The sequence below is a fragment of the Siphateles boraxobius genome, unplaced genomic scaffold (genome assembly GCF_051911475.1).
Source record: "Siphateles boraxobius isolate OS27281-9 unplaced genomic scaffold, OSU_SipBor_1 77, whole genome shotgun sequence".
In the NCBI taxonomy this organism is placed as follows: Eukaryota; Metazoa; Chordata; class Actinopteri; order Cypriniformes; family Leuciscidae; genus Siphateles; species Siphateles boraxobius.
Genome location: NW_027509205.1, coordinates 7,763,125 through 7,782,855, shown reverse-complemented (window position 1 = coordinate 7,782,855; position 19,731 = coordinate 7,763,125). Strand labels below are relative to the sequence as shown.

Below are 19,731 nucleotides of genomic sequence, written 5' to 3'. Positions count from 1 at the left end.
ATAAAATTCATTTTAAAATTTTTTGAAGGGGCAAAGAAATCTTATGCCACAGTGATACAACTATTCCGTTATCATAGTAAAGTTAAAAGCCTCATTTTAAAAAAAAATGTCTTCATGTGGCAACATGCAAACAACATGCAGAAAAAACATCATAGATAGGACCTGTGCAGACTCATGACTCGGTCAAGGTCATCAAGTCTCTTAAAATATCAGATAATTTGACCTTTTTATGACAAGGCAAGGTTAGATGTAAAATGTAATTTGGTGCATCTTACTCAATACTCTTTTGAAAATAATGAAGATGTGTATACTCATACATTAAAGCCATGTGAAAAAAATACCACTTTTTACTTGATCGTTACAACATTAAACGTGCGCTAAATGTGCTTTTCATGTTCCCCAACACACAGTGAGATATTTGTAAAACCAAGGGCCTGTTGTTACTCATGCAATCGGTTTAATCAATCACAGCCGGCGAGCAGCACTGTGACGTCGCACACCAAAAGGAACATCAATCGCCGGTCTCTTCCATAGCAGCAGCGCATGTCCTCAGGAGAGCTCTGAGCAAAGCTATATCAAAAAAGCACAAACTTCAAGCTCTCTGCTCTATTCCCCAGCTCATTTCTGCCTGGCGATGAAAAGCACCACTATGTTTCCCTGCACAGTGGTCTAAACAGGATTCCCCACTGCATTATCAAATGGGCTCAGCTGCACGTTTTACAGGATATTAGGCTTATATAGACCTTTGCACAACTAGCAGCTCAGGCGAGAAGAGAATTTCTTACAAGTAATACATTAGACTGGAATAAGACCTAGTGCTCCCTCCAGGCCACAGTGTTTGTTGGTTGTTGGTTGTGCATGCTGGTCAGGCAACTACAGCCTGGCCAGAGGCGGCCCTACCTCAGCTAGCACAGCGATCACCCATGGAAATCAGAACAGACAGGCATGGAGAAGAAACCTGGCAAGAGACAGCTTTGGATCAAATCCTATTTTTACAACGCTCGCTGCTACTTGCCTCTTTTAAGTCAACGTTCATGAAAATAAAGATCAATCTTTCATTGGCCGAAAAGTGAGAAGTGAAAAAACCAAAACAAGACCTCTAATATGAGAGCATGAAATGGCTGCGTAACAATGAAGTGCACTTGAAAGGGTCCACCCCGCTTTCCCCCTCTTCAGTTAAATGGGAAACTAAAGATTACAGCCTCTAGTGAAGCTAAACCTGACAACAGCCGAAAAAGCAACAGCGAGTGAATTTGGAAATGTGAGGAGCCTGCGGGAGGACAGCAGCAGGACAGAATTGGGCTGTTTGTCAGTGTGAGAGGTGTGTTTATAGAGCAGGTATAAAAATGAAGAGAAATGGCTTATGACAGGCACACTGGTGCAGTTGACAAGCAGCCCTGTCAATGGCAGCCTGTCAGCTTGAGTAGACGGCAACTGACGGGGCAGCTGCTCCCCTCATCAACCTCAAACACTACAGACTGATTACAGAGCTGCGCTGCCACGTCACGGCCCGATTAATCACTGCATGAGTTATCATGCTGACCGCCAGCCTGAACACACAAAAACACACACAAAAATACATACATAAACCATAAAATCAACCAGACAGTGGGTTGCTAAAATGTCTTGTCAACTAAACGATCAGTGAAAAATCATAATTACATAATTAGACCAGTTTTGAGTTCATCAGACACTGATCAGACATGTTTCTTAGAGGGCGTTTAAATAAGACACATTCTGGTGTTCAAATACATTCAGCCAGAGAGCAAGATCATCAAAACACGTCACATTTTTTCAGTTAAAAAAAAGCAACTATTGCATTATGGGCGCTTATATACAATGAAATGTGACAACGGCGAAAAGCATGGAATTAATTTCTGGGAAGGTTTTACCATGAAATCAGCTAAAACACAGGATGTAAGTACAGTAATTAATGCACCAATGCTAAAAAATAAAATAAATTAACATTTATTAATTCAACATCTAGACATCCCACAATTTGAGATTGACTGACTCACTGAGAAAAGTATAATGTTTACTGGCTTTCAAACGTTATAAATAGGTGTACAATTAGAACTGTAACTGATTTAAAATGTAAACAAAAGTAAATAAAAAAGTAAGCCTATATAATACATGATCTAATAAAAATAATATTTAAAAAAAATTAAAAATAAAAATCACACAAGCACTAGGCTACATTGTAAAAGTTTGTGGTTCTCGGATGCTTTGAACAAGCAAGTTTGACGTCCAGCGAATAAGCCTTTATTTGGTGGTAGCACCTTATGATAGTATTTTAATTAGGGATGCTAACCGATGACCGTTTGACCGATGGTTGACCGTATCAACGTTAACCAATCAAAGTTGTCGGTAGTCGGTTAAAAAAAAGTGATCTCTAAATTAGGCTATTATAGACAGTGGACTAATCACTACTACAGTTAGCCATCTCATTCCAATATATTTTTGTGTGAAGTGAACAAATCCCTCACCCTCAGTTTTTCATAACTCGCCTGTTTGTACTTTAATAAACTAATAAAAACATTTGGTGCGAGGTCACAGCGTTTGGGTTCGCGCGCTCACAAGGTTTGCAAAAAGTAAAGGCTACAGGCTAAAACACTCGAGGTTAGAGCCAGGGCAGACCACAGGATGAAGCGTGCAAAGAAAAGTAGTGTGTGGGACCAGTGCTTTAATACAGTAGGCCTACATCATCTATGATGTATCACCTGAAAACGCGACTTGTTCTGTACATTATTAGACCTGCCTTGCCCGGTGCGTCTTTTACGCATTCTGAAGGTGCCTGTTTTATCCATTGGTTTTATCGTGTTGCAGTCTATTAGGCAACATTCCGCATAAGATGGGCTTAGATTTGGAAATACATTACATCTACATTTCAGTGGTTACAGATAAGGTGATGATGATCATCATCTTTCTTTATTATTGTTAGCACTAACATTACCTCAAACTAAAGCGGCGTCTCTTCGGAGCTGTCATTTTCTTAAATTGAGCCGCGGCAATGTTTCAAATGAGCTTCTAACGCTAGACTAACGCCTTTATTTTCAACGCGATCACCTTGTACCCAAACCATTTCGAAACTAAGGAGCCATTTGTCCTCCGATTACAAGCTCCTCGGCGCCGCGTACTTTGTGGGATTAATGTTTCGCGCTGTAGGGGATTTAAAAAAAGTGACGTGAGTGGAAGGGCGGCCCAGGGGCAGTGTGTGTGTGAAAGGGAGGCAGAGAGAGATGCGACAGAGTTGCGAAATTGTGGGCGCGGCTAGAAATGGCTGTTATTTCAAATAGCGTAGCATATTTCAAACTAATCGGTTAACCGGTTTCAACCGGCTAATGAGGCTTGTTGGTCGGTCAAGAAAATGTTTAGTTTTCGCCATCCCTAATTTTAATTAGTTTTTTCCAGAACAGTACTTCCAAGACAATTAAGGTGTCATGACAACTAGGGATGCACAGATACTGATACCATTATCGGGCCTGGTACTGCACTCATGTACTTGTATTCATTCAAATACTCCGATACCAGCAACCGATACCACGCAGCGTGTGTACAGTGTTTGTGTCCAGACGAAGAAACACCAACAACAGAGTATAATGGGGGGAAAAAAGAGAAGGCTGTCTATGAAGTAGAGGTCGACCGATGGATTTTACCGATATTTAGGTTTGACCGTACATGCCAATAACCGATTATTCGACCGATATTTTTTAGAATGGATACTGGGATTAAAAACAAACATAACACTGCTAAAACAGTGCTGAACTGATATGTGCTAAATTAAATAAATATATAAATATGAATATATTAAAATGAGAAGTTCTACACAACGAAATCTACAGAAAATAATTTAAACATTAAAATTTTACAGGTGTTTCTATAGCTATAACCTAGAAACATAGCCTATGTAAATTTCATAGACACTTTGCAAGTCCCATTTTTTAACAAGGATGTATAAGCTAGCTTTCATGAACTATGCATTATGCAATATACGTTTTTACTGCATGTAATAATATTTGAGCAATACAATTGTACCTTGATCATTCATGTAAGTTCATAGTACATTAACTAAGGTAATAACGGATAAAATAAAAATTAAAACTCAATTTAAAATGTATTAGAAAAAATTTAAATTAAACTAACAATGAATAATATTTCAACAACATTTATTAACCTTAGTTAATGCTAAAATTGTAATCTTATTGTAAAATGTTATCATTTCCTATGAGTCATGCTTAAAGAAAATTACTTATTTAAATATCGGCAAAGGCCAGAGCATTTAAAATTACATAAATGTAGACCTATATTAACTTGTACAGTCTCTCACTTTATTTACTATTTTAGAACACTTGATTATCTAATAAAAATAAAAATATGTATTGTAGTGACAAAAAACTGAAATCGAATGCGTTTCTGATTTGTTTATGTTTCTGTCGGCTACACGAACATATCAATGTTGAGAAAGCAATCACGTCCCTAGCTTTAAATATTAAACTTCGCCAGCTAATGAATGCATAAAAGTGATCAGCCGGATATAAACTAATGCAAATAGATATTAACAATTGTGACATAAAACATTTGGGTCAGGATTTGCGTGTTTTTATCACAGTTTTAACCACTTGAGGTAGCCACTACTAGTGTTATTCCTTTCAGACTCGACGGCAAACATACTTCTGTTCTTTCTCTGCTAATGCAGCATCTAGTCAACAAATTAATTACTTTATAATGATATGGCAATATGTACTTTAGTGAAATGTATTCCTATCATTTCGTTGTCTGTGTTTTAAATGCGCATCTGAAGTATCAGCGCTCCTCTATAATGTGTGATCTCCGTGCTCCGTGCAGCCTCACGTGTTAACGTAAACAACTCAGCCAGTGATAGTTTGTTATTTGTCCTCTAGAGGTCGCTCTCGCTCTGTATAATGCCAGCAGTCTCTTCTCAGCGCTCTCCTACTGTGTAATGACTGCGCACACTTCTCAGCCGCTCCAGCAACCGACACAACCCGGAAAAACCATCAGTGTGGATTTTTGCCGATAACGATAGTTCCACCAATCAACTATCGGTACAGATATATCGGCAAAACCGATGAATTGGTCGACCTCTACTATGAAGTAAATGTATCTAATTGCCTTTTTCACAGACATCAGTGTAAAGTTTGTAGTTCAGTCGAATATGGAAATGAAAGTAAAAAGAGGCATGTATTATCAGGGCTCGAATTTCGGTGCGGAATTGCGGGTATTGCGCATCATTTTATTCATTCCCGCAGGTCTTGCGTTTATAATGCGGGAAATTCCCGCAAACATTCATTCAATCTAGCATGTAGGCCTATGAGTAAATTTAACCTGACAAATTATAAGATCAAATCAGTCATTTTAAAACATTCTGCGAGACGCAATTTCACAAACAGCGTGATTGGTTCGGCCAATGCCGCGTCTTCTCTGTCTCTCAAAATGTGTTGCACAAGGCAAGCCAATCGCGCTGCAGCTGCAGGCGGTGATTCTAGACTCTCGTGTTTCAGGAGTCGGGACATTTGATGAAAATGTCGCTTGCACATCGGGCCATTGCATCGTCACAATTGTTTATAATTTGTGCGTCTTTTTAAGTCTTACCTATTTAAACATTCAAGCGATTTTAAACCGCATAACAAACAGCTCGTGAGTAACAAAACGGAGTTCTTTTTCGCGAATTATAGCGCTTTAACGGTCAAAAGCACACAACATTGTCTAAATTCCAGTCTTGGGGAGTATCCTCTCATACACAATCGGTTATGTCTTAAAAAAATAATACAAAAAGAAAATGCATGTGACACTATAATGAAAACAGTATGGGCCATTCAGGTTACTTCTTTTGGGCGTTCATCCTTTACTGAAACGTCTTCGTCTTCATGGAGAACGTGGCTCATGATTGCTTAGCAAAAGGGAGCCCTTTTTAAAAGAGGAGAAAGTGGCGCGGACTGCGCTTTACACGCAACATGTGAACGGCCCCTTAATGGGTCCGTGCACTAGCTCTTAAAGTGAGAGTAGCCTAAAACGTGTCTGCCATTATTGTATATAAAACAACAAAAGATAGCATTAATTCTAACGAATCAGGATTAATAGCCTATGTATTCAAATTATACAGGACTAAAAGACTATTCCGTGTTATTTTTTCCGTTTCTAGCATTTCTGAATTCTAGTGTTAGACCTAAACTTTTTTCTTTATTTCATGTATTTATTTGTGCTACTTTATCCAATTTAATTCAAAGATTGAAATCAAGCTTCCTTTTGTTGTGTAAACTAAAAAAAATGACCCCATTGTAAAAACACAAATACAATGAGTGAGCAAACATTTAGCTAAACGTATTTTTTTTTAATTGTCTAAAAAACTCCCCCCTCAAATTAAAAAATCCCCCACATAAGAATGACCTAAAGGGGGATTTCCCCCCTATTTTCCAAAACGAAATTCAGGCTCTGATTATTCACGTTAACTGATGAGAGAGAGAGAACTTCTGTTGAATGCTCTTGGTTGCTAATAGTTCGCTCAGCACACATGCATCATTTGGATTAGAATACCACGCAAATTCTGAATTGAATTCTCTTTCACGTCTTGTGATTGAACGGACGAATTCAGACTAAATTATGTAAAAACAAACGTCTTGGCGAGTATAGTCGGATATATCTTAAGTGAACGTAGACAGTTGAGAAATAAAATGTGCAACAGTATATTGGAAAGGAAAGTATTGGGTATCGGACTCGTTCTGGAAAAAGTGGTATCGGTGCATCTCTAATAAAAACCCTTACTGCATCTCGACTCCATTAGACGAGCGTTGTACAACCTTGTGCCGTATGATTAATAAATTACTACAGCAGAAAAGTAAGCGATCCACACCTTCTCACATGTAAAGAGTGTGTATTTATACCAACAGGAGCATTAGCAACCAGTGATAGGCAGCGGCTGCAGTGAGGTTTACAACACTGACCAGCAACAATGCATCAGTTCATGTGGCGTCTGAATGGTGACCAGGACCAATTAAGCAATGGCGAGTACTCCCCTCAACACTACCCACAGATGAATAACGCGCAGTGGGGCAGGTGAGGCTTGAAGCCATTACACATCAATCACCAGAGCAGGACCTTTTGAAAGATACCAGCTGTCTTAATGGAAAAGGGAGGGAGAGAGGCAGGGAGGGAGAAAAATCAGCCATTTGTGAAAGCCTGTATAAAAAAAGCTTCAGGGGTCTCAGCCAACAGCACCTATTTTACCATTTCCATTACTGCAATGAAGTCAAGGGGTGTGAGCCAGGAGGTTTTAAATAAAAATACATTTCTCCTTCAGAGCAGCGGATAAATTAGACCTTCTCACCCCTCCAACCACACAGTTGCTCTGCCACTATTAACACATCACCTCACAATGGGCACACAGCAGGGCTCTATTACAAAACACACTCCTTTTTCAACATTACTCTTTCATGCTGCATGTTTTATTCATCCTAAATCACTCTCCTATTACGCCAATAGGCCAAAGCATTCATCTCTGTGATTTGAGGCAAAAGCCAATAAAGGGTCAGGCAACACAAATGCTATTTCCCCAAGACACCCGGTATTGCAGGTGCTTCATTTTAGGTCTGTAACAAACAATTATTTTGATATTCGATTAATCTATTGATTATTTTCTGATCAGTCGATTAACCCTTTAGTTAACCTTCCAATAAATAACCATAAACTCTGCCATTAATCTTTCCATGTTTTATTTAAACAAGTTTTCATAAAATTCTAATGAAAAAAATATAGGCTATCAATTTAAAAACAAAGTGCCAAGAATTAAAAGGCATCTATCAGTAATACAAATGACCATGATGGCTGCAATCAATGTCACTGTTTAAGATTGACAGCAAGTTAAAGCTGCCGTCTGTAAATTTTTTTGATCATATTCAGTAAAATCAACACTATAAACCGACAGAACAACATAAATAAAGTGGTTTTAGAAAAAAAAACTGAGCTTCTAACTCCACCTGGAGCGTGTTATTTGTTTTGCAAAAATCCACCGCTCCCGGATCATCGGGTCCAATCAGCGCAGGGGGGTGTGAGATCTGACTGTCAATCACAGTTCGTGCACACACCACCCTTCGCGCACGTTACAATCACATGCACACGCCTGAAGTTCGCGCAGTAAGGAAGAGTGATGGCGGAAAAGATTCCAATTCCTCGATTAACCTCAAGAGCTAGGAGGTCAAAAACAACACAGGAAAAGAGAACACCTGCTGAAAAGAACGAAGTAAAGAAAGAAAGCGACCGTGCCCGTAATAAAACCAGGATGAACATCGGATCGGCATTTGAAAGGTGGAGAGATTTAACGTTACGTGATTTAATTGGGTTCAAGCTGGATGCAGAGCTTGCAACATTTCTTCTTGACAAGTAATTGTGCTTGATCAACCAGTTACTTTATTTCTTAGTGTTATGTTAGTAATCTATGTTTGCCCAAATGTGTTGGTATGGATAGCTAACGTTAGCACTTGTTGGGCAGGTTCGTTAGCTTTGTTTGCACTGAAATCCGTGTGAGCGTAACGTTAGGTGGATAAACATGTCCAGATGAAGGGATAAAGTTCGGCTTTTTGGAAGAATCAATGCTACTCTATCTTTCTTACGAGAGTAAGAACAGTAGTAAAGCTACTGTTATTGTATGTGCTATCTGACTAGCTCCAAATACTCCATGGTGTTGATGGATGCTGATGAGATGGGCGAGTTCACAGAAAATCTGTTGCACACGCACTGACGAGCACGAACTCGGTGGGAGGGTATTCGTTGATAGTGGGGGAGGGACATTGTAAACATTCAAAATTTTGCCTAAGTCCACTCAATCTGCCAGACTTGCCGAATGCAGCTTTAAGTCTTGAAATGTTTCCTTCATTCAGCAGATTAAAGTATCAGCTTGATTCGTGTGAAAGTGTGACGCATTCCATTCCACATAAATCGACGCATCGTTCTAACCGTAATTCATTTGCAAATTTAGTCAAATACTGTTTATGATACATAAAGATAATGAGCAGACAGCAGTAAGAGAGTGAGCGACACGCTTATATGGATTTTTTTGTGGAGATCGATCCCTGATCACGTGTTTCAAACACTGCATTACAAAATGCAGACATTTGACTGGCGAGAATTACCGAAAGCTTTCCATATGGAAGTTGTGAAATACACATTTGATGTAATTTTTTTCGGCGAGCAAGATTAGCCTGGGAACATATCAAACAAAACATTATCTGCAATATGAGTAACTGAGATTTATCAGACAAATGTCTCGTTCAACGCTCATCCAAGAGAGCCACTCTGATTTCAACAAAGCTGTTTTCAATCTATTTGCCAAAGCGAAAAGCTCAATAAATAAATAGACAGACATCTGAAGCAGAACTCCAAAAAAAACAAATCCATTTGATAACTCTCCACCAGATTTTAGTTATTGTTGATGAAAGCATCACACCGACTCCGTATTGTGTGATATTATGACTTGCTGCAGTTCAATTCTAATAGTTTCACATGATAACACAGAACAAGCATGTATAATCCGTACTGAAATTCCTGACTCGCACCATCGGTCTGCTAATAACAGTCAACTTTATCTGATGGAAGAAACGGTTGCTGCTGGAAGAGATTGTACTGACAAAAATTTAGCAAACTCTATATCTTAATGGCCACTACTGACTATTCCCAACAATTACTCAGTGCTCCTCAATAAATGTTTACTTTATTGATATGGACGGGTAGTACGGTGGAGGACCCTCTCCACACAAGAACTGTTTTTACTGAGTTTTAAATTGTGTAGACAGGCTGATGGATCATTAAGCATTACCATAGCCTGTTCCATTAAGTTAAATAATGAAAGAAAAGGCCTTCCTTCAAAGCATAACTCTATAAAGACTCATATTACACAGCCTAACTCCTATGCATTCTGTTCCTTTAAAGAAACACGCCGACTCTTTGGGACTTTAGCTTATTCACCGTATCCCCCAGAGTTAGATAAGTCCACACATACCTTTTTCATATCCGTGCGTGCTGTAACTCTGTTTGACGCACCCACCCCTAGCCTAGCTTAGTACAAAGACTGGATGTAAATGGCTACAGCTAGCATACTAATCCCAATAAGAGACAAAATAACGCAAACATTTTCCTATTTACATGTTGTGATTTGTATAGTCACAGAGTGTACAAATAACAAGTTCATATGAGACACAGCCATCTTTTAACCGTATAAATATTGGGAACTATATTCTCAGAAGGCGAAGCACTGCTACTTGGGCGGAGTGATAACCACAGCACCTGAGACGCGCCATGGTGAGGAGCAGAGAGTTCGTTCAGAGTTGGAGTAATAGAGTCAGCAATTACTAGATAGTAAAAGCATAGTTTACAATCATGGGTGTTCGCTGTATTGTAAAGAGCTGCGACAATAAACAGGAAAGACCAGGTAATACCATGATGTTTCATAGAATTCAAACCTAAAATGAATCAATGGCTACTTGCTCTGGATATTGATCCAAACACAACTGAAGAGATCATCAAGGACCATCATGTTTGCTGAGTACATTTCACTGAGGCCGACCATTTTGAAAAAATGGAATTTGCCACACGGACCATGAAACGTGTGCTGAAGGATACGGCCATCCCATCGATAGCACAGCCGGGACAAAGTGGATCACCTGTGGCTGCGGTAAGTGTTCCGTTAGGTTTTTAGATGACTATCTTGTCTATCAGCTACCAAAGTTTGTAATTCCTCGTCTGTGTATTCTGGCTCAAAACGATATGGTTCTGGATCTTGGTCTGATACCAAGTAAAAATCATCTGACAATTCTTCAAAGTCAGCCATGATCACCATTCAGGTCTGCCACTAGCTAGTTAGTCACGTTGGTTTTGTTGACGGAAGAAACAACGGTGCGTCTCAGGTGCTGTGGTTATTACTTCGTCCAAGTAGCAGTGCTTCGCCTTGAGAATATAGTTCCCAGTATTTATACGGTTAAAAGATGGCTGTGTCTCATATGACCTTGTGATTTGTACTAGGGCTGCAACTAACGATTATTTTGATAATCGATTAATCGGACGATTCTTTTTCCGATTAATCGAATAAAAGTTTTTAGAAAATTTAATTTGATTGTTTGTTTATTATAACTAAATAAAACCCTAAATCAGGGTATTTATGTGTAAAAGTGTACTTTAAAAAGTGCAAAAGCCACACATTGAGTTTTACTAATATAATCTTTATTTTTTACATTTTAAACCTTAATATATTGATAAATTAAATATAGAATGACTGAAAACAAGCATGTGAACGTAGTAGAGCCGTAGTAGATTGCGTTTGAAAAACAATTAAAACTTAATAGTAGACAAATGCTATAAAAAGAGAACGTAATAGGTATGCAGCAAGCTAACGTGCTTGATTAAAATGACAGGGAAAATTATGCATTAGTGCACAAGCATTCACTGAAAACCACTGACTACAGAGGCTAAAAAAACAATCTTTTACTGCTGCTGTTATTAACTGCCTTTATATTTAGTGCTTCACTTTGTAAACACCGTTTTAATTTCTTTGGTAGCGCTATTTTAATCAATAACTTATGTTGCGAGCGAACTGATTGCGCAACCTGATGCTTGAGACACAATAGATCTAGTGTGACTGTCCCGCAGTTAGTAAACAAAGCTGTTTACACAGTAGCATTGTTTTCTCAGATCGGATAGCTATCTGATCCTGAAAAGACCAGGTGTAAATGCCCTCCGAAACGCATTCGAGACGGATTTGAATCTGATCGCTCAAACCGCTTCAGGAGGAGATCTGAGACTCATTCCAGACAAAACTGGACAAGTGTAAATGCATCTGGTTGTTGAAACCACATGTAAATTTTACTCCTCCAAAAAATGCCAAAAAAAAAATTAACATCTGAGAGCGTGTTATATAGGCTATATGTAATTTTATAGCCAAATATGACGGCGCTACTGCAACACGCATCACCGCAGATGAGAAGCTGACGCCTGCCTCCGCTATCTCACTGAATGCTGCAGAGACGCAGAGCCGCTGTGCGGGAAGCACGTGACATAAAACGAGGCCAGCTATTGGCTTTTCGCTACTTCTCCTGCTGTACTGGCTGAGTAAAACCTCCGGTGGCTCATTACTGCCAACCTTGGTCACCGCAGATTTAAAATATTTACGAAATGAGCCGCTTACGGCAATAAAAGTTATTTAGCAACTAATCGATGACTAAATAAGTTGACAACTATTTTAATAATCGATTTTAATCGATTAGTTGTTTCAGCCCTAATTTGTACACTCTGTGACTATACAAATCAAAACACGTAAATAGGAAAATGTTTGCGTTATTTTGTCACTTATTGGGATTAGTATGCTAGCTGTAGTCATTTACATCCAGTCTTTGTGCTAAGCTAGGCTAGCGGTGGGTGCATCAAACAGAGTTACAGCACGCACGGAGATGAAAAAGGTTTGTGTGGACTTATCTAACTCTGGGGGATACGGTGAATAAGCTAAAGTCCAAAAAAGTCGGCGTGTTTCTTTAAAGTTGGAATAGGTGATTATCTACAGAAATATTTTTTGTTATGCTGGTTGAAAGTCTCCTTGATAGCTAGCACTATGTTAATCGGTCTAAACGTATTTTTAAAAATATATAAAGTCTGTGGAAGGTTTAGGACCATAAACTGTTTGTTCAATCATTGCATTCGGTCCGATTGAAATAACAAGTGTCATCTGTCACTCAACGTATGTTTGCGTACCACTGCACAGCCTGTTCACGCAAACCTCATACGTCATCAGTACGTTCACATGCACTGTGCAGACAGAGCAAGAATGGCAGGCAAACAGTCGTTTACGTTCGTTATTGTAGTACTGTTACTAACTTGTCCTGTAATGATTTCTCAACGGTGAAGGACCGATTACATTACATTGTCTCTGTTCATCTCGCTTCTGGTCAGTGCTTTTGTTCATGTGTTCATGTGTTAGTTCATGTGTTTTGGAGGAGGCATGGATTTGGAAATCGCACAGCGATTTGTAGGGAGGGTGGGATCGTATGCTTTCGATGCAAGCAGGCTAAAGTTAGCATTTCCCAGAATAGGTTCCCTATTGCACATTTAATGTAGCCTTCATGAACAAACAGACTTTTGTGACTTCTGAGATCTTGTAAGCAGTATCAAAAGGCTTATGAGCCTAATACATAATATATGCGCTTATAAAATAAACCCCAGAGACCTGATTTGATATGATGGCAATAATACTTTCAAATATGCACTTTTACGTTTCAGGAAAATTAAATCCTCTTTAATGTTTGTTATCTAATCAACATCTACCACTCTTCTTTAATATACTGTCAGATTAAGATCTCATGAGGCCAAAACAAGGGCTGGAAATTAATTTGGTGCATCTCTGTAGCATGTAACTACACACATGTTGATAATTTATATACAGAAATCAAGGGGCTAATCTGAGCCCTGAGGAGTCAGTAAACCAGAAGCTGAAGGCAAGGCTCCAAGCAATCCGAGTATGTGAGTAAGTGGTTGTGTACGAGTGTGTATTCCCTCTGCACAATTCCCGTAGGGGCCGGCTGCCCATCAGCACTTGTGTCTATTATCAGCATTGTGCCTGAGAGTAACTTCATTTCACACTGTAAGCCACAAACACAGTGCAAACCACACTGAGGGCTTTCAGACTAGTTTGTCCGTGTGGCAGAAAGGGTGGGGGGAATGTCTGGACAGTCCATCACTGTGCTTTTAGCCTGGTCGTATAGCCAACAAGCATTTCTAAAGGGAGCATCAACACTAGAGAAGTGCGAACACAAGAACAAGACAAGGGATATTTCACAGAAAAACAAAAAAATAATAAACACTTCACTATTTATTCACATTCATGTTGTTCCAAACAGGTGGGCTATGCCTTTCTTTCTTCTGCGGAACACAAAAGATTTTTTGAAGAATTTTTTTGTCCATAAAATGAAAGTCAATGGGGTTCAGTGCTGTTTTGGAAACCATTGACTTTCATTGTATGGACAATTTTTTTTCTTCAAAATATGTTGTGTTTTTCTTGTGTTCCAGAGAAGAAAGTCACAAAGGTTTCGAATGACAGGAGTCTGAATAAATTATTTCTTACATGAACTATCCCTTTAAAATATCCTACCAGTGGCCAAATTATGTAAGCTAATTATTGATATATAAAGAAAGCTGTAATGTCTTTTCACATTCAATAAAAAGGGAATGTGGGTTTGCATATGAAACGATCAATACATATTTTGAGGTAGTATTTAAGGTGGGTAAACCTAGAATAACCACCGATTCAGCGTTTGCACGCGCTCTTGGCTTAGCCTCTCCCGAGCATATGCGATCAATAATCAATCAATGGCAGATGAACACATATGTCACTTTCTAAATCTATCTTAGATAGAGAAGATATTAACATTACACTTCCCCACCTTCCCTGATATGCTTTGATTCACAATACAATGAATCTAATGCGAATGCAGTAGTTTACAAAAGCCCATTCACTGTATCAAAAGATTCAGATTGTGCAGCAACGACGCCTGTATGGCTTTCCCTCCCTCAGTCAAAATACAATCAGCATAATAGCTGACGTAGAAAGACTGTTAGCATGGTGTGTGAAGCAAGATTTGTTTCATAACTTTGCAGCTAAAAGATGTAAGATGTAAAGATGTAATCAAAAGATTAAATTTAAAGGGTAACTAAACCCTAAACCAACTTTTTTTAGTTAATGATCTGTAAGAATGGGGCTTTTTTAGTACTGTTCAATGATTCGAGTATGGTCAGGTTGTGATTCAATTAGGGCCTAAATAATATATGGGCTTTAATTATGAACATGGATGTAGGTTATTTGCGTCTGGCCTCTGACGCCCCGGTGTTGTTCTATAAAACCATATGAGTACCTGATTACTTTTGATACTTTATTTGAACTGAATATTATTTCCAATTCCTATTGTATAATGCATTATGTTATTACACGGCTCTGTGGAATAATTGATTCTGATTGGTCAATCGCATCATCCAGGGGTATTTTATCTCCGATAATAACCAGTAAAAACTGACAGCACATGCTCATCCAGGCAACTGAAGTCAGCGCTATACGCTTGCTAGTAACGGGTTTTCTTCATGGAAGTTTTGTGTTTGATGAGCTAATAAAATATTAAAATTCAAATCAATATTGTGTACACAATTATTTATGTCATCTAGGGCTGGGCGATAAATCGATTTTATCAATTAACTCGAATGTGTAGTTTATGTCGATTTGTTTGAATGAAAAGCGGTTTTCTCTTTAACATCCGTCAACGCTCCCCTCTGGACTCCTGTAGTTCCGAACGGGCTCAGTGTTTGCCATAGAGATACACAAACATGGCAAATGAGCAAGACCGTAGCAGCACAAGCACACCCGCCAAAAACATTTACAAACTGAATCTGCAAGGCTGCCAACTCTCACAAATTTGCCGTGAGAATCACGCAATTGTCACTTTTCACAAGCTCTCACGCCACACATCCATTTTCTCACGCAGAGAAAAATTCCGAAGCAGTGAGGACACTGACACCGACAGACAAGAAGGTTACAATTGATATGAAATCAATTCTTAGCTCTCAGATTTTGTCAATTTAATTATTAAATTAAAACAATTTTGCATATCGCCCAGCCCTAATGTCATCTGGGTATCTCAGAATAAACACCTCATTTTCAAGTCATTTTAAAGACTTAGGTCTTTGCCTAGGTCTATTTTTGTTACCACACACAAACAATCTGATTACTCGAGTCATTGTCCAAATAATCGACAGATTACCAAAAATAATCGTTAGTGACAGCCCTAAAAAGATGTAGTCAGTTGATCAAAAGCCTCATGGCAGCTCAGCCTGAGCCTCATTCACAGTGAAACCAGGGAGGTCTCAAGGAAGCACTGGTCCTGACAGACACCCACAGAGAGGGGGGGGGGGGCTCAGCTCTGCGTCACACTCCCGCCCTCAACTCCCAACTAATCATCACATGAAACACAAGGCCCGGAGGAGAAATCTCAGCTCAGGCTTATTGTTCAGGACCTCATTTATTCTCGCTGCAACGTTATTCCAAACTCATCTTCGAGAACATAAGGTTAAAGATGATGAGGCCGCAGCGGCGATGCCATTAGGTCAATGCGTCAGACCATTTTCAGACTAAATTATTTAGTTATCTGGCAGTGCGTTTTTTTTTTTTTTCGAACACTGGCAACCGGCGGCAGATGGTCTCTCGAACAAGCCGGGCATTCAAAAACACGCGTAACGGCTCTGCCAAAAGCACCTCCACCCCAGATACCACAGGATGGTATTACCACTAATTAGGAGCGGCTTTTGTTTCTGGATGAGCCACCTCTCCAAACCCACAGCCTGACAGCCTTTAAGAGGCTCTAGTCTGAATAACACCCTCTTTGTTACTCCACCTCTCCATTTAAGGCAACTCAGCTCAAATATAAATTTTCCAGTCCTATTTCCATTGCAAGCCACACAAAACACTGTTGTTTAAACCGGATGAAAAAAAGTCTGCCTGAGAGATCCTACGGTGTCAAACCTTTGTCATCCTTGACATCTTTGAGAAGACAGGATGCTCAAATGTTTGGAGGAATATCAAATCACTGCTCTCTATAATACTGATGCAGTATAGTCCAAATGTGCAGCACTGTAAAAATGATTTGAGATTGTTTCCTTGCCTTGGAGCGGCAGGCAGGAGGGGAAGTGACTGGAGGGTAATGAAAACGCTGCTGAAACAAGCAGGATCAGAGCTTCCCTCTCCTCTCTGGACAGCTCATAAAACATGCATTGACTAGAAACTATTACCATTCTGCCGTTTTAGTGCGGCGCGCAGCTCCCAGGAAGACTGCACACTTATCAACCAATATACACACCAGACCTGCTGCTTTTTATTTTAAACATATAGTGACGTAAAAGAGCAGCTGTTTTAAAACAAAAACAAAAAAAACAAGTGTTTACCAGAGGGAGGCGTCTAAACAGCAGGCTGCCACTGCTCTCCGGGTTCAGGGTTGTGTTTAAAGCACACTGTACAGTGGCAGGCGGGAGATTAACTTGTAACGCATTCATGTGTGAAATGGAGACTTTATCCCTAACTGATAGTGTTACGAGGCTTCCAGAAAACACAAGCCTGATGATTTTTCATCATTTTGGAAAAACAGCCGTAATATATTAGATTACCGCTTGCAGCATTTTGGTACCTTCGCATAACACAGACTCTTAAAACACCCCGGTGTTTTACAACAAAGCATGGTGGGAGGCGGGAGAAGAGCGGGGGTCTGCCGTTCATGCAACGTGGCTTTTCTAGTCGAGCAGGCGCATTTGAAGTCAAAACGTTTCACAGAGGCACCAGGTTATAGTGTGTTTATTGTAAAAGAGCTGATGGATAGCTTAAAGGGGGATTCACAATTTTCTTTTCATAAGATGAACCTATTTGACCTAAAATATTTACTCCCTTGAGGAGAGAGAGTTACTCCCTTGAGGAGAGAGAGAGAGAGTTACTCCCTTGAGGTGAGAGAGAGAGAGAGTTACTCCCTTGAGGAGAGAGAGAGAGAGAGAGAGAGAGAGAGAGAGAGAGAGAGAGAGAGAGTGTGTTACTCCCTTGAGGAGAGAGAGAGAGAGAGAGAGAGAGAGAGAGAGAGAGAGAGAGAGAGAGAGAGAGAGAGAGAGAGGGAGAGGGAGAGGGAGAGGGAGAGGGAGAGAGAGAGAGAGAGAGAGAGAGAGAGAGAGAGAGAGAGAGAGAGAGAGAGAGAGAGAGAGAGTGAGTCCAAGTAGTTCATATTAAAACGACTTCCACTGTTTGGACCAACAACAAACAAAAAAACTAGGGCTGGACAATAATTCAATATCAATATATATCGCGATTTTTTTTTCGATAACGGTGATATTATTTTTAAACACATTTTCGATATTTCAATATACATAGCAGCATTTGTCACTGACTGACGTTAGGCGCGCAGCCGTCAGAAAGAGCAGAACACAATTGGCTACTTTCCTGATGACGTACACCACAGACACGCAGCCACTGCTCAGAACAGCGGATCTCCAACGCGGCAAGTTTCAGCCACAGAATGAGCGCCCCTGACCGCAATGCAAATGTGACTTAACGAGCTTCCACAAGTGAGGAGAAAGCATACGAAATAGTTGATAAGAGAGGAAAGACTAATTCAGTGGTGTTTCGGTGTTTCAGCGTGCTGCAAAATGTGCCGGAGTGTGACTGCCGAGTCCGACTAGCAGCGGGAACACATCAAACGAGGATCAGGAGATAGACTGTGCCGATGCGCGCGTCCGCGGCCAGGAACGTCGCGTCCACACTCTAAAAATAGCTCACCGAAAGTTCTAATGAGCAGGTATCGCTCCCTGTGAATGTCCTGACACGCGCACACACACGCACACGACGTGCAGAATCCAGTTCTCTTTCTTTAGCGCTTGAATAATAACACACACATTTATGCCAAAATGTCCGTTTTGTCAATTGTATCCTCACAAGAACAGTCTAAATGAGTTAAATGAAATCTTAAATGAAAGTTAAGAGTAGCCTAAATGAGAAAATTAAATGTGTAAGATCCTCTCATCAGCGACAGATCTTAAAGGGACAGCAGCCAATTCTGTCTGTCAGTTAAGTTAACCAAAGAACAAAGGGGAACAGAGCAAATTACTCACTGATATTGCAGTGTTTCCCCTACCATTGTTTTGGGGGGGCGCCCCGCCCCCCCAAAACGACCCCCCGCCCCCCCTAAAATGCTGACGAAATCCAGTCATAAAAACGGAATTTAGTGTATAACGCGGAATTTCACGGAATTTGTAAATTTGAGGAAAAAATAGAAAGCAGTTCAGTACACTTGAAATCAAATCGCGATGTAGACTAGTGTGTGTGAATATTAAAACACAAAGACTATTTAAATACGAATCCTGCATGTTCTGTGTGAATGAATGGTGCCGCCGACGCGCAGTTTCATTTACCACACACACACACACACACACACACACACACTGAAGCACGTATGACGCTTGCGCTATTTTTTGGCCTATATGAAGACACAAACGCATGAACTTCCTCTCCAGGCTCTAGATCCACTCTGAAAGTCACTTCGTAATAGGGTTGGGAACCGAGAACCGGTTCTTATGCAGAACCGTTAGTGTTTTTGGTTCTGATGCGATGTGTGGACGAAGTGCTGGGAGCTTATCCTTTAATAGCGACGTCTCACCACATAAATATTAAAATTGTAATGAATGCACTGTCCCTCGCGCTATTCGTATAACAAGTTAAAAAAAATTGCGTCAGATATCAACGCAGAGAGAGAGAATAAGACAGTAGAGCTGCACCATTAATCTTTAAACGATCTCGATTCAAACACCCACGCGATCTTATTCCTAAATGACAAAAACTTCACACCGGGACATTCAAATCTGTTTGCGCTGTCGCTGACATGAAACATCTAACGTTAGCTTTACTTTCTGTCTTTTCAACAACACAGTATCGATATTTCTGTGTTAAAAATATTCAAATGATCACAGAAGTACTGAGATAAAAGTTTATAGTTCGAGAATAAACACTGATGTTAAAACAGTTAATCACCTTTTGAAAGTCGCTTCAAATAACGAAAATTCGCTTCAGAATTTACAAAATGTATATAATGAGCGATTACATCATGAATGCCTTTTTTCAAAACGTGTTTTTGTCTTATCCTGAATCACTACGGTAAGGCTGTAATAAGC

The 19,731-nt window shown here is 39.8% G+C and overlaps 1 protein-coding gene across 5 annotated transcripts in view; it reads right to left on the bottom strand.

Moving 5' to 3' along the window:
- rerea (arginine-glutamic acid dipeptide (RE) repeats a) overlaps window positions 1-19,731 on the bottom strand; it is a 172,185-nt gene that overhangs the window by 90,000 nt on the left and 62,454 nt on the right. The window lies entirely within an intron of this gene.